The sequence below is a fragment of the Rhinopithecus roxellana genome, chromosome 13, assembly GCF_007565055.1.
Source record: "Rhinopithecus roxellana isolate Shanxi Qingling chromosome 13, ASM756505v1, whole genome shotgun sequence".
In the NCBI taxonomy this organism is placed as follows: domain Eukaryota; kingdom Metazoa; phylum Chordata; class Mammalia; order Primates; family Cercopithecidae; genus Rhinopithecus; species Rhinopithecus roxellana.
Window position 1 is genome coordinate 22,720,034 of NC_044561.1, and position 16,192 is coordinate 22,736,225.

The window sequence follows — 16,192 nt, forward strand, 5'->3', positions numbered from 1 at the left end:
AATCACTAAATCCGGCACCACAACGGAAACGCAGGGAGCTCCAGGAACAAAAGGACAAACCAGTCTTGAAAATACTAAGGATTGGCGTTTTCCTTCCAGCAGTGACATGGTCTGTATGTTGCCCTTGTCCCATGGCCGGGGTCACGTTGTGGCACTCCACCACCTCTCAGCCCCACCCACGCGCGTGATGGGGCCAAGAAGGCCATGTTGGCCACAGTCTGGCTTGTGTTTTCTGAGTTCTGGACACTCCAGACTATACATCTAAATATTCCTTTCAGTAGAGTCTAGGAGAATTTATTTATTTATTTTTTTTTCTGCACTGAGTTCCTGGATTTATTTTGAGCCAAACGGCTCCTCACCCAAACTCCTCTGCCTCCTTTCAAAACCCAAGGCCACGTCCAACCTCACAGGCCCAAACCACGCTTACATAACCTGCAGTGACACTAAGTGTTTGTGAGGCATGCTGAAGTGGGGCTGGGGCTGCCCGCTCCGGAGCACAGGGGACATTCTGTCCTGCAAAATGATGCTGTTTGGGGCGTGTGCGTGAGTGCGTGTGTTTTTCCCCTCCTGAAGTTCAAAAACAACTGCTTTTGCTCAAGCTGTCAAAAAAGAGAAGAAGAAGAAGAAGAAGAAAAAGGAGAAGAAAGTCTGTAATAATTTCAGTGTTGGGCCCAGATCAAGAATCGCAAACACTAAGATAATATTTTCCAAAGTTACCAGGCGAGTAGGAGTCGCCGAATTACGGGAAATTGGAGGCTGACCTGGTGTAACTTCCAGGGGCCCGGTCTCCTGGCTGCTTCCTCAACGGCGGTGGGCTTTTTCCTATGATCATTACAGCTCACCGTGATCTTGTCCTTACTACGTGCCAGGGGCCAGGTGAGACACTTGTCTCCTTTCTCTTACTTATTCCTCACAAACGGGTCCTCTTATTGTCCCCATTTTGTAGAGGAGAAAAATCAAGTTCAGAGAAATGGAAGACTCTTGTTCAAGGTCAGTGTACTGATTACTGGAGAATAGCAATTTGAATCCAGGTCAGCCTGATTCCAAAATATAGACTTTCACCACCGCATGATGTCAGATGAAGTACCTACTGTGTGCAGATAAATGCATGTTCAGCTTTCGTGGGGCTTTCTTGCCGAATATCTAGCCCAGACTCAGCTTCCATACTTCTTTTACATTTTTTATTTCTTGAGATTCAGTCTCCCTCAGTCACCCAGGCTAAAATGCAGTGGTGAAATCATGGTTCACTGCAGTCTCGACCTCCTGGGTTCAAGCAATCCTCCCACTTCAGCTTCCTCAGTAATTGGGACTACAGGCATGTGCCACCATGCCTGGCTTTTTTTTTTTTTTTTTTTTTTTTTGGTAGAGATGGAGTTTCACCATGTTGTCCATGCTGCTCTTGAACTCCTGGGCTCAAGCCATCCACCCACCTTCCAAAGTAGGATTACAGGCATGAACCACAGCACCTGGCCAGCTTCCATACTTCTAGCCAGTCCTCCAAAAGGTGGCATTTTGTGTGTGTGTGTGTTTTTTTTAAAGGAGTCTCGCTCTGTCGCCCAGGCTGGAGTGTAGTGGCACGATCTTGGCTCACTGCAACCTCTGCCTCCCGGGTTCAAGAGATTCTTCTGCCTCAGCCTCCCGAGTAGCTGGGACTACAGGCACCCACCATACCTGCCACCACGCCTACAGGCATCTGCCACCACACCTGGCTAATTTTTGTATTTTTAGTAGAGATGGGGTTTCACCATGTTGGCCAGGCTGGCCTCGATCTCCTGACCTCATGATCCACCTGCCTTGGCCTCCCAAAGTGCTGAGATTACAGGTGTGAGCCACTGCACCCAGCCAGTATTTGGTGTTTTTGGGGTGGGGAGAGTTCTGTTTGAGAGGCTGGCACCTGTAGCCACACAGTGTTTACCAATGGGCCTGTAATGAATGCTGCTATAACCTCATTCTCTGATGGAGAAATCTGAGGCCTTGGATAATTTCAATGTTGGCCCCAGATCAAGAATTGCAAACACTAACTCAGAGCCTGTGTCCATGAAGCAGTTCAAAGAGAGAAAGGAGCTGCCATTTGGCTGAACACCTACTATATGCATGAGGGACCTTGTCTGATTTAATCCTTACAAAAACCTCTTATGCCAGGTGCTGCCATGTATCCCCACTGTAGAGCTGGCGAGCCTGGGCTCTGAGAGGGAATGGGATTGCCCAAGGTCACACAGCTTGGAGACGGTGGAGCGGAGGTGGAACCCACATTCACCTGATTCAATCAATGTGTCCCAGATGCTCATGCTGATAGGTGAGGCCTCTGACAATGTGGAGGTGAATGAGATGCACTCCTGGTCCTTAAGGCGTCTGGCTGGGGAGATAGGCCAGAGACCTTGCAAAGTGACAGTGCTGGAATGGAGCAGCTTGGGGATCCAAGGGACCAGTGAGGGAAGGCCTCTTGGAGGTGGTGATTACACCAAGAACTACCAGCCTAGAAGGTTCATGATGGCAGAGGCTGCATTTAAACTGATCACCATGGTTGCCCAGCATTGAGACATTGTAGGCACCCAAAATGCATGCACTGAATCACTGAACAAGTAGGCAAGGTAAGAGGAAGTGGTTGTGGTAGACAGAATAATAACCCCCACAGATATCCACCTCCTCGTCCCCGGGACCTGTGACTATGTTACCTTACAAGGCAAAAGGGACTCTGCAGATGAGATTAGGGTTAAGGAGTCTGGAGATGGGGAGATTATCCTAGATTATCTGGGTGGGCCCAATCTAACCATCTAGGTCCTTAAAAGCAGAGAGCTTTTCCTGACTGTGCTGAGAGGGAGGTGTGACTATGGAAGAATGGCTGGAGAGAGGCAACGCTGCTTGGCTTTGAAGATGGAAGGAGAAAGCCAGGAGCCAAGGAATGCAGTAACCTCCAGGATCTGGAAGAGGCAAGAGGACAGAAGCTCCTCTAGAGTCTCTGGAAAGGAGTGCAGCCTCAGCACCTTGATTTTAACCCAGTCTGACCCATGGCTGCCTTCTGACCTCTGGAACTGTCAAGTCATAAATTGGTGTTGTTTTAAGCCTTAAAAGTTTGTGGTAATTTGTTACAGCAGCAATAGGAAACTAATATAGTGGAAGACAGTTCCAGGCAGAGGGAACAGCATGTGCAAAGGCCCAGAGGTAAGAACATGGCCTGCGCAGCAGAGTGCCAGCAGTGGGCACCAAGGCTGGTGTGCCTGCTGCTGCTTCCTGCTCTTTCACCAAGATACATTGGCAACGAGATAGGTCCAGGTTCACCAACATCAGTAGATATCTGAAGGCTCCCTGTGCCCCTCCATGTGCATACCCAGCGAGCATCCTCTGGAAAGCCAGCCAGGGAAGACACATTGGCAGGTCACACTGGGAGAAGAACCCCTGCTCATCTCTGGGGTTGAGCCTTCTTTCTGGGGATTTTATGAGACAATGCGGGTTAGGGCCCTTTGGAAAAGGGAGGAAGCTTGACCAGGGGAAGAGATGTTTAGCTGTCAGAATGGAGCCCAAGGGTTCTGAGTTAGGCCGTTCTTGCATTGCTGTAAAGAAATACCTGGCTGGGTGGGGTTGCTCAAACCTGTAATCTCAGCACTTTGGGAGGCCAAGGTTGGCAGATCACTTGAGGCCAGGAGTTTGAGACCAGCCTGGGAAACATGGCAAACCCCTGTGTCTACAAAGAAATACAGAAAATTAGCTGGTGTGGTGGTGCACACCTGTAGTCCTAGCTACTCAGGAGGCTGAGGTGGGAGGATCACCTGAGCCTGGGAGATGGAGGTTGCAATGGGCTGAGATGACGCCACCACATTTCAGCCTGGGTGAAAGAGTGAAACCTCATCTAAGAGAAAAAAAGAAAAAAAGAAATCCCTAGGACTAGGTAATTTACAAGAAAATAGGTTTAATTATCTCACAGTTATACAGGCTATACAGGAAGCATAGATAGCTCCAGCATCTGCTTCTGGGGAGGTCTCTGGAAGCTTCCAATCATGGCAGAAGGCCAAGCAGGAGCTTGTGCCTCCATCACACGATGAGAACAGGAGCAAGAGAGAGGGGTTGGGGAGGTGCCACGCTTTACAGCATCCAGATTTCAAGAGAACTCACTCACTATGACAAGAACAGCACCACGCCATGAGGGATCCTCCGCTATGACCCAAACACCTCCCACCAGGCCCCCCCTCCGACACTGAGGATTACAATTCAACATCAGATTCGAGTGGGGACAAATATCTGAAACTACATCATGCTCTATTCCTGTATGCTGTCTTATGGTGGTACTGTTCCTTTACATGATTCTAACCTCGTTGTAGCACTTTATGGCGTGCCCTGTAGTCTCCCACATGAGCCTCCCCTGAGCCTGTGAGGTCTGCGGGGCCAAAGGGAATAGTCCCAGGACACAGAGGACAATAGTGTGCAGAGAGGTGCGCTGACCTGCCCGAGGGTGCCCAGCATGGTGTGCAGAGATCAGCTGGGGGACCTGTGTCTTCTGATGGTTTTTTTCCTGCTCCCACACCACCTCTTGAGAGGTGAGTGACATGCCTTTTTAAAAAATTGTACATAACATAAAATTATCATTTTAACTATTTTATTTTATGTATTTTTTTAGACAGAGTCTTGCTTTGTCACCCAGGCTGGAGTGCAGTGGCACAATCTCGGCTCACTGCAACCTCCGCCTCCCAGGTTCAAGCAGTCCTCCTGCCTCAGCCTCCAGAGTAGCTGAGACTACAGGCGTGTGCACCACCACGCCTGGCTAATTTTTGTATTTTTAAGTAAAGATGGGGTTTTATCGTGTTGGCCAGGCTGGTCTTAAACTTCTGACCTCAAGTGAGCTGCCCTCCTCAGCCTCCCAAAGTTCTGGGATTACAGGCGTGAGCCACTATGCCCTGTCATTTTAACCATTTTAAATGGTACAATTCAGTGGCATTAAGTACATTCACAGTGTTATGCAAACACGACTTCTAAATATTTCCAGGACATCTTCACACCAAAAAAACCCTCCATATCCATTAAGTGATCAGTACCTATTCCCCTGCCCAACCCACCCCCAGGCCCTGACAACCACTCATTTACTTTCTGTGTTTCTGGATGTGTCTAATCTGGACATTATAAATAGCATCATATAACCAGTGACTTTTTGTGTCTGGCTTCTTTCACTTAGCATAATGTTGTCAAGGTTCATCCATGATGTAGCATGCATCAAGACTTCATTCCTTCTCATGGCTGAAAAATATTCTGTTGCACAGATACATTTACCACATTTTTTCATTCATTCATCAGCTGATGGACATTTAGATGGTGTCCACCTTTTGGCTATTATGAATAATCTGATATAAACAGGTGTACTCAAGTTTTGTTTGAAGACCTGTTTTCAATTCTCTTGGGTTTATACCGAGGAGTGGAGTTGCTGGGACCTATGGGTAATTCTAAGTTTAACTTATTGATAAACCTGAATTAACTTTTAACTTGCCCTTGGTCGCAATTTGTGAAAATTAAGACAGAGCTGGCGTTTCTGACTTGAGCCTGAGTTCATTGCCACAGTGTTTTCCTGGTTCTGAGGGGTACGGAAGTGCCTGCCCAGGTTAGGCCCCCACACAGCTCTGAAGAGTCGTCACTGTTACTTATTTTTTTTATTTTATTTTATTTTATTTTTTTTTGAGACGGAGTCTCGCTCTGTCACCCAGGCTGGAGTGCAGTGGCCAGACCTCAGCTCACTGCAAGCTCCGCCTCCCGGGTTCCCGCCATTCTCCTGCCTCAGCCTCCCGAGTAGCTGGGACTACAGGCGCCCGCCACCTCGCCCGGCTAATTTTTTTTTATTTTTTAGTAGAGACGGGGTTTCACCGTGCTAGCCAGGATGGTCTCGATCTCCTGACCTCGTGATCCGCCCGTCTCGGCCTCCCAAAGTGCTGGGATTACAGGCTTGAGCCACCGTGCCCGGCCGTCACTGTTACTTATTAAACACTGAAGTTTATGGCACAGTCTAGGACTAATGGAGCTGCTCAGAGAGGGTGAGAATAATAGGTGGACCAGCCTCTGCAACATAGTGAAACTGTCTCTACAAAAAATACAAAAATTAGGACCAGGCTGGGTGTCTCATGCCTGTAATCCCAGCACTCTGGGAGGCGGAGGCGGGTGGATCACCTGAGGTCAGGAGTTCGTGACCAGCCTGGCCAACATGGTGAAACCCCAACCCTACTAAAAAATACAAAAAAGGCCAGGTGCAGTGGCTCATGCCTCTAATCCCAGCATTTTGGGAGGCCGATCCATTTAGGTGGATCGCGAAGTCAGGAGATTGAGACCAGTCTGGCCAACATAGTGAAATCCTGTCTCTACTGAAAATACAAAAATTAGCCGGATGTGGCAGCACACGCCTGTAGTCCCAGCTGAGTGGGAGGCTGAGGCAGGAGAATCACTTGGACCCGGGAGGCAGAGGTTGCAGTGAGCCGAGGCCACCCCATTGCAGTCCAGCCTGGGTGACAGAGTGAGACTCCATCTCAAAAAAAAAAAAATTAAAAAAAAAAATACAAAAAAAAAAAAAAAAAAAAAAAAAGATGGGTGCCTGCAATCCCAGCTATTCAGGAGGCTGAGGCAGGAGAATCATTTGAACCTGGGAGGCAGAGGTTGCAGTGAGCCAAGATTGCGCCACTGCACTCCAGCCTAGGTGACAGAGAGAGACTCCCTCTCTAAATAAATAAATAAATAAAATAATAAAATTTAAAAATACAAAAATTAGCTGGGTGTGTTGGTGTGTGCCTATAGTTCCAGCTACTCGAGAGGCTGAGGTGGAAGGATCGGTTAAGCCTGGGACGTTGGGGCTGCAGTGAGCCATGATCGTGACCACTGCACTCAGCCCAGGTGACAGAGAAGTAGGTGGAGAGATGTGTTGGAGGAGGCACTCTTGTGTGAACTTGAAGGAACAGGGTGTGAGGGGACTGGGTGCCCGTCAGATGCCCTCCTGGATGCCTGATGGGACAGAGTTCAGAGGTGAGGATGTGTTCCATGTCTGTGGCCATCAACAGCATGAAGAGGGCACAGGGACTGTGTGGAGGATCCAAAAAACCTGGTTCGGGCCGGACGGTGGCTCACGCCTGTAATCCCAGCACTTCGGGAGGCGAGGCGGGCGGATCATGATGTCAGGAGATCCAGGAGATCGAGACCATCCTGGCTACCACGGTGAAACCCCGTCTCTACTAAAAATACAAAAAATTAGCCATGCGTGGTGGCGGGCGCCTGTAGTCCCAGCTACTCGGAGGCTGAGGCAGGAGAATGGCGTGAACCCGGGAGGCGGAGCTTGCAGTAAGCCACTGCACTCCAGCCTGGGCGACAAAGCGAGACTCCGTCTCAAAAAAAAAAAAACAAAAAAACAAAACAAAACAAAAAACTGGTTCAAGGCCAGCTGTGACTTGGGCCAGCACTTGCCTAGACCTCAGATTTTCCATCTGTAGAATGGGACTGCCCATCTGAATCTCTCTAAGTGCCGAGGTTTGGCGGTCAGTGCACAAAGGCATAGGCGGGCTGGCGACTGGCCTTGTGGACTCCGTAAATGGCTGCTGGCATTGTTGTTATGATGAGTGTTAGGGTTATTTGGCCTCAGAAACTTCCCTGCCCAGGTCCGGGGCCCAAGCTGGCTCTGAGGAATCTTGCTCTCAATAAGAAAGCAGGAGGGCAGATTCCATTTAAATGATCACCCCCCAGTTTGAAACATGTTCCTTAAACAATTTCTGAACTGTTTCACAGTGTGAGTTTCCCCGCACTGCTAATATCTTCAGGGATTTAAAAAACATATTTGCAACAAAGAGGCCTTTGTCTGCCGGTCCGGGCAGCCTGGCAGGGATGTTACACGAAACCTGATCGGCAGACGTTGGCCACAAACCTGCCGCATTGTGTCCCAGTGGCGACAGTGGTGATGGTGGGCTGGATTAAATTGGGCCTTTTGTCCTGGAGGGAATGACCACCAGCCACGTGACATGGGGTGGTGGGGGTGGAGGAGGAAAGCTTAACTATGCAGGCCCCAAGGCTGGCAACCCCCCTTCCCTGATATTTCCCAGCCTTGGTGATCTCATCACAGTAGCCTGGGGAGGGGGCACTAGCACTGTCCTCAATTTCCAGATGTGGAGCAGGGAGCAGGGGATGGACTGAGTCAAGGTCACCCAGCACGTGAGTGGCACTGCTAGGATTTGAATTTGGATCTGAATGTAAGCCCTGTGCTCCTTTGTGGGACCAGGCACTGGATTTTAGGTCCAATTTATTCTGCAAACATATGTTGAGTATCTATCACATGTCACACCTCTGCAGGCACTGGGGATCCAGTAATGAATAAAGTGGAGACATTGGTTCATTCATTCATTCACTCATTAATTCAGCCAGTATTAGTTGAGGTGAGTAGGAGAACTGATAGAAAAGCTGTCCAGCAGGTAGCACACCGTGTAATCCACCTGCCTCACACATGCTGTGTCACACAGACACAGGGCTCAGAAGGATGAGCTTTTTTTCTAGCTTTCTAGCTTTTTTTCTGTTGTTTTCTCAGTGCCCAGGGCCATGCCAGACACATAGTAGGTGCTCAAAAAAAAAAAAAAAGATATTTACACGCAGGTCCACAGCAGCATTACTCACAATAGGCAAAAGGTGGTTCAAGACCATCCTGGCTAACACAGTGAAACCCTGTCTCTACTAAAAATACAAAAAAATTAGCCAGGCAAGGTGGCAGGCCCCTGTAGTCCCAGCTACTCAGGAGGCTGAGGCAGGAGAGTGACGTGAACCCAGGAGGCAGAGCTTGTAGTGAGCCAAGATTGCGCCACTGCACTCCAGCCTGGACAACAGAGCGAGACTCTGTCTCAAAAAAAAAAAAAAAAAAAAAAAAAAAAGATAGAAATTACCCAAATGTCCATTGATGTGGGTACACAGAATGTGGTATATCCATACAATGGAATATTATTCAGCCCTAAAAAGGAATGAAATACTGAGACATGCTGCAACATGGATGGAACTTGGAAACATTCTGTTAAGTGAAAGCAGCCAGCCACAAAAGGCCACATAGTTATATGGTTCCATTTATATGAAGTGTCTGGAATAGGCATCTCCATAGAGACAGAAAGTGGATTGCTGGTTGCCAGGGGCTGGGGGAAGGGTGAATGGGGAGTGACTGCTTAATGGGTGTAGGGTTTCCTTTTGAGGTGATTAAAATGTTTGGAACTAGATAGAAGTGGTGGTTGTACAACATTGTGAATGCACTAATTGCTGCTGAATTATTCACTTTTATTTAGCGTTCAATTTTATTTAGATTTATTTAGTTTATTTTTATTTATTTATTTTTTGAGACAGAGCCTCTGTCGTCCAGGCTGGAGTGCAGTGCTGCGATCTCAGCTCACTGCAGCCTCTGCCTTCTGGGTCCAAGCGATTCTCCTCCCTCAAGCTCCTGAGTAGCTGAGATTACAGGTGTGTGCCACCACACCTGGCTAATTTTTTTGTATTTAGTAGAGATGGGGTTTCACCATGTTGGCCAGGCTGGTCTCGAATTCATGACCTCAAATGATCTGCCCACCTCTGCCCCCCAAAGTGCTGGGATTACAGGCAAAACCACCGTGCCCGGTTTAATTGTTCACTTTAAATGGTCAATTTTACATCCTGTGAGTTTTGCTTCCATAAAACAAACAAACGAACAAACAAAAAATCATGACTTGAAGTCCGAAGTGGGAGGACTGCTTGAGCCCAGGAATTTCAGACCAGCCTGGGCAATATAATGAGAACTCATCTCTGCAAAAAGTTTTTTAAAAAAATTAGCTGGGCATGGTGGCGTGTGGCTGTAGTCTGGCTATTTGAGAGGCTGAGATGGGAGGATCGCTTGAGCCTGGCAGGTTGAGGCTGCAGTAAGCTGTGACTTCACTATTGTGCTCTAGCCTGGGTGACAGGGCAAGTCTCTGTCTCTAAAAAAAATAAATTAAAAAACCCAAAATGTGACTTTTCACAGTGACTCTAGGGATAGGATTTCAGCTGCTCCCTCTTACAGGTGAGGAAATAGAGGCTCCAGGAGGGTGCTGGCCTTGCTGAGTGCCGGGATGGACCGTGATCCTCTGGCAGTGTGGGCCTGTCTTCTGCAGACCCCTCTGCAGCAGCCTTGACATTGCGCTGTGTGCGCATGTCAAACCCTCTGCAGGCTTCCCCCAGCGGCCCAAGGTCAAGGTGAATATGGGGTTCTGTCAGGAATTTTTCTTAGCAGTGAGGACCCCAGAGATTCCAGAAGGGAGCTTGTCAAACCACCTTGAAGGGCCCAGTGTTCCTGAGACATATTTCCATCAGGCAGGTGAGCCAGTCTCTTCAGCCACCTTCATATACGCCTGTAACTACCAGGAGACATTCAAATGCCTGTGCGGGAGGATGCATGTTTCTTTGAACATCCCAGGCCCGGTGGAGACATGTCTGTAGCTAAGACGTTCAGAGAGGGCACGGCCCCTTCTCGCTGTTCAAACCCAGGCCTTCTCTAAGCGAGTGTAGAGGTAACCCCATGCTCTGGTCACCTCCAGGGCAAAATTAGGTTCTGCTGAACTTGGAGTACTTCTTGGGTAGTTGTCTTTGGTTGGAGGAGTCTTGCCTGATATTTCTCCTTCTGGGGATTGGGAGAAGATGGTTTTGATTTTCTGGGACTAAAGATCTCACAACTGGAGGTCAGGAGATGGGTTCCAGCCTGGGTGGGGAATTGTTTCTAGCTTGCTTTGTGATCCTGGGAAGGCTTCTCGACTCTGAACTTCATCTTCCTTATGGTGCTTTGTTCTGACCAGAGTGTTATAGGGATCCAGGAAGGAGAATGTGGTCTCAGCTTGTTCTTTCAACCCATGCCCTATGCTATAGAAATATGATTGTAACCACCCAGAGCAGGACCTCATCCTCTTCAGGCCAAACTGTAATTGCATGTGATTTTTTTTTTTTTTTTTTTTTTTTAGACAGGGTCTCTGCTGGAGTGCCGTGGCATAATCATAGCTCACTGTAGCCTCAGTCTCCCGGGCTCAAGTGATCCTCCCATCTAAGCCTCCGGAGTAGCTGAGTAGGTGGGAGCACAGGTGCATACCACCACGCCTGGAGATATATATATATATATATATATACATATTTTTTTTTTTTTTTTTTTTTTTGAGACGGAGTCTCGTTCTGTAGCCTAGGCTGGAGTGCAGTGGCATGATCTTGGCTCACTGCAACAATTCTCCTGCCTCAGACTCCTGAGTAGCTGGGATTACAGGTGCCTGCCACCATGCCTTTTTTTTGTATTTTCAGTAGAGACAGGGTTTCACCATGTTGGCCAGCCTGGTCATGAACTCCTGACCTCAAGTGATCCGCCTCCCTCAGCCTCCCAAAGTGCTGGCCCTGACCACTATATGCATATGTTTTTATTAAAAAAATTATTTTGTAGACATGAGGTCTCACCATGTTGCTTAGGCTGGTCTCAAACTCCTGGGCTCAAGCGATCCTCCTGCCTCAGCCTCCCAAAGCTTTGGGATCACAGACATGAGCCGCCATTCCCGGCCCAGATTTTTTAAAAGTTTGAATATTTGTGTAATTTTCTGTGACTATAACACTGTCAGGGCTACTGTATTTTTTCCTAGCTTGGGTTGTTATAGTTATCATGGAAAACAATTGACCAAAACAACAGAAAGAGATCATATATGTGTATACAATAATTATAAACTATTTATTATGAATATTATAACATGACAATTATAAAATGCTTTGAATTATTTTATAAAAGAATTATTCACTGTTTTGGGAAATGTGTCCTGTCATAAGCTGAATCATGATCAAAGGTTTTCTGTGTCTTGAGAGAAAGAGGAAGGTATAAGCTACTCAGATCTAACCATCTGCAGTTAAGTTTTATATTTTATTTTATTATTTTATTTTAGAGACAGGCTCTTGCTCTTTTCCCAGGCTGGAGTGCAGTGGCACAATCATAGCTCTCTGCAACCTCAAACTCCTAAGCTCAAATGATCCTCCCACCTCAGCCTCCTGAGTAGCAGGGATTGTTACAGGTGCACCACTGCGCCTGGCTAATTTTTCTTTTTAGTAGAGAAGAGATCTTGCTATGTTGCCCAGGCTGGTCTCGAACTCCTGGGCTCAAGTGATTCTCCTGCTTCTCAGAGTGCTGGGATTACAGGCATGAGCCACTGTGCCCAGCCCTTATTTTTGTAATTGGTGGTAGAGTCTATTAATTGTTGTGTGAGATGAAATGCAGATTGACTATAACTGGAATGAAATGTTTCATAATATTACTAGATAAAAATATTTTTTAATACCTAATTGAAGAACACGTGCTGAAATCTGAACAAAATTGTATTACATTTGTAACTGTGGGTTTTATCCAGTGTATCTTGGAAAAATGGAAGACATTCTAGTTAACTCAAAAGAAACAGGGTGTGGGCTGGGCATGGTGGCTTATGCCTATAATCCCAGCACTTTGGGATGCTGAGGTGGGTGGATCACAAGGTCGAGAGTTCGAGATCAGCCAGGCCAACATGGTGAAACTTAGCCTCTACTAAAAATACAAAAATTAACCGGGCATGGTGGTGCGTGCCTATAATCCCAACAACTGGGGAGGCTGAGGCAAGAGAATTGCTTGAGCCCAGGAGGCAGACGTTGCAATGAGCCAAGATCGTGCCACTGCACTCCAGCCTGGTCAACAGAGAGAGACTCCATCTCAGAAAAAAAAAAAAAAAAAAAGAAAGGAAAAAGAATCAAGGTGTGCTGAGTTGACTAGCTTACCCTGAAAACTCATGTCTACTTGGACCCTGTGAATGTGACCCTTTTTTGATAATAGAGCCTTTATAGATGCAATCACATTAAAATGTGGTCATATTGGATTAGGGTGGGACGTAAATACAGTATGACTGGTGCCCTTAGAAGAAGAGGAAGATTTGGATATAGGGACACACAGGAGGACACCACGTGAAGACAAAGGCAGGGATTGGAAGGACACCTCTGCAAGTCCAGGAAAGGCAAAGGTTGCTGGGAGCCACCAGACGCTGGAAGAGGTGCGGAAAACTCTCCCCTAGAGCCCGGGAGAGAGCAAGGTTCTGCTCCCACTTTGATTGCAGAAGTCTGGTCTCCAGGACTGTGAAAAAATAGTTTTGTTGTTTTAAGCCACGAAGCAGGTGGTAGTTTGTTAATTCCTGGGACAGCCTTAGGAGGGGTCACTACCCATCCTGTTTCAGCTGCTCAAAGATGATGTTTTCTAGGTGACATAGTGTTGAGACTATGCAAAGAGAATGGCTTAGGGAAAAGAAGGAAGAAAGGAGGGAGGGAGGAAGAGAAGGAAGAAAGGAGGAAGAAAGAGAGGGAAGGAAGGGAGGGAGGGAAGGGAAAGAGGGAGAAAGAGAAAGGGAAGAAAGGAAGAAGGGAAAAAAGGAGGGAGGAAGGGAGGAAAGGAGAGAAAGAGAAAGGAAGGAAGGAGGAAAGGAGAGAAAAAAGGATGGAAAGAGGGAGGAGGGAGGGAAAGAAGTAAGGAAGGAAGGGAGGGAAGGGAAGGAAAAGAGGAGAAAGGAAAAGAAAGAAAGGAGGAAGGAAGGAAGGAGGGAAAGGATGAAGAAAGAAAGAGAGAAAGAGAAAAAGAAAGGAGAGAGAGATGAAAAGCAGGATGTATGAAGTATCGGAATCTGCTCTTGAGAGGGTCAGCTTTCGGGAGGGATGGGCCTTGTCAATTGCATTCACTGATGTCTCTCCAGAGCCTAGAACTGAGCTATGCAAAGCAGGGCCCACAGCAGATGCTACCTGCGTATTTACTGAATGGATGGGTAAATGAACGGAGGTTACTGCTCCTTAATCTTCAGAGGCTTCCTTTGGTCCACAAGTCCTGCAAACCTGGCCTTGCCACCACCCCGACCTTCTCTGATGGCCCTCAGCTCCTGAACTTTCCACACTCCTTTCTTCCTCAGGACCTTTGCATGCCATTCTCTGCCTTTAACACTGCTTCTCTGTTTATCCTTAGTTAATTTCTGTTTGTTCACCCCAGTGCCCTGGCTTTAGTTAGACTCTTTCACTGAAGGCACTGTCTTTTTGCCTTTAAGGACCCTAGGGGCTGAATCTCTTTGTCATTTTATACTGGTGGTGAGCATGTCACGTTCATACGTGTCTCCCTCTGGACTGTGAGTACGTAGGAGTCTGAGACCACGCCTGCTTTAACGCATTATCATATTCCTTGTGCCTGGCACATAGTAAGTGCTCAGTTAAAGTCTGTTGAAATAAATTGTCATTTGCAGCAGTCCTAACCTTAGCTCTTCCCCTCTGGGAGCCTCAGTTTCCCCAATGACAAGGGCTTACTAGAACCCATTTTGCATGGTTCCTGGGAAGTCACTTCATGCTTAGCTCAGGGGTGGTCTGGATGTGTAGTTAGGGCTGTGTGAGACCTTCCCTTCCCAAGGGGAGGAAGGGCTGGAAGGGATCCTTCCGGTTCTTTCCTTCAAGGGATGTTGTGAATGCAGGTGCTGGATTGCATGGGGCCAGGCAGGGCTGTGTCCTCCTGCCTCCCCTCCAACTCCACAGGGTTTGCTGCCCTCCTCCAACCTGCACCCATCCTTCCACCTGCCTTTTCTCTGCTTCTTCCTGCCTCTTGGCCAGTGAGTGTATCCAGGGCATGTATGACCTTTTTCTTCCATGCAAACTAGAGTGACGACCAGTTCTCCCATCCCAGCCTGCCAAACAGGAAACCAGGAGCCATCTGGGGCTCTTCCCTGTTGGCATGCTGTTCCACTGCCTGGAACGCCCTTCCCTGCTTCTCCTGCAACACTCTACTGGAGTGTCACCTCCTCAAGGAAGCCCGCCTTGACTCCCTTCCTCTCCAGGGTCTCCTCTCAGCTCCTGCAGGCCTAGAACTTCCCTCACACAGGCTTTCAGCACCTGCCCCTGTGTTTATCGTCCCAGACTGAGCAGGGCTGGCTTGGTACACAGTAGGGCTCATGAAACCTTTGTGAGGTGAGGAAGAACTTCACTCCTCTCAAGTCCTGGGTGCTGTGACCACACAGCTTCACAGGGCAACGGGAGGTAGCAAAGAGGCCAGGCTCAGAGTCAGACAGGACTTTCTGGCCTCAGTCTTCTTGTCTATAAAATGGGTGCTGTGAGGATTCAAGAAGAGAAAGATCCGTAAAGATCAAGACACAGGGGCCACTGTCCTGCTCACCTTTGAATTTCCACAGGTTTCACTGTGCCTGGCACATAGTAGGTGCTCAGTAAATAGTGTTTATAATCAAGGCAACAATTTTATGAAAATTACTGCCCAGCATATGGTAAGTGCATGAATTAGTCAATATCTATAAAGCACTTAGCCTGGCATATAGCCAGTGCTTAATAAATGACTATGGTTAATATTATTGTGTGTGTGTGTGTGTCTATTTTATTTTATTTTTTTTCTGAGATACAGCCTTGCTCTGTTGCCCAGGCTAGAGTGCAGTGGTACAATCTCAGCTCCCTATAACTTCTGCCTCCTGGGTTCAAGCAATTCTTGTGCCTCAGCCTCCTGAGTAGCTGGGATTACACGCACCCGCCACCATGCCTGGCTAATTTTTGTATTTTTAGCAGAGATAAGGTTTCACCATGTTGGCCAGCCTGGTCTCAAACTCCTGACCTCAAGTGATCTGCCCGCCTTAGCCTCCCAAAGTACTGGGATTATAGGTGTGAGCCACCGCACTGTGCCAAATATTACTATTATTATTAATAAAAATGGAGGCCTTGAGAGGAGAAGTGACCTGCCCAAACTCACAGAGCTGGGGCTTGAAATCAGGGTGAATCCAAATCTGGGACCGCTGGACTCCATCTGCATCTTGATCATTTCTGGGAAATACTGAGTACATACTGTATGTCAGGCACTGTAATCCCAGCTACTCAGGGGGTAGCTGAGGCAGGAGAATCGCGGGAACCCAGGAGGCGGGTGGAGATTGCAGTGAGCCAAGATAGTGCCACTGCACTCCAGCCTGGGCGACAGGGTGAGGCTCCATCTCAAAAAAAAAAAAAAAAAAAAAAAAGAATTAGTGGGTCTTGGGCCGTGTGTGGTGGCTAACGCTTATAATCCCAGCACTTTGGGAGGCCAAGGCGGGCAGATCACCTGAGGTCAGCAGTTCGAGACCAGAGTGGCCAACATGGTGATATCCCGTCTCTACTAAAAATACAAAAATTAGCTGAGTGTGGTGGCAGGCGCCTGTAATCCTAGCTACTCGGG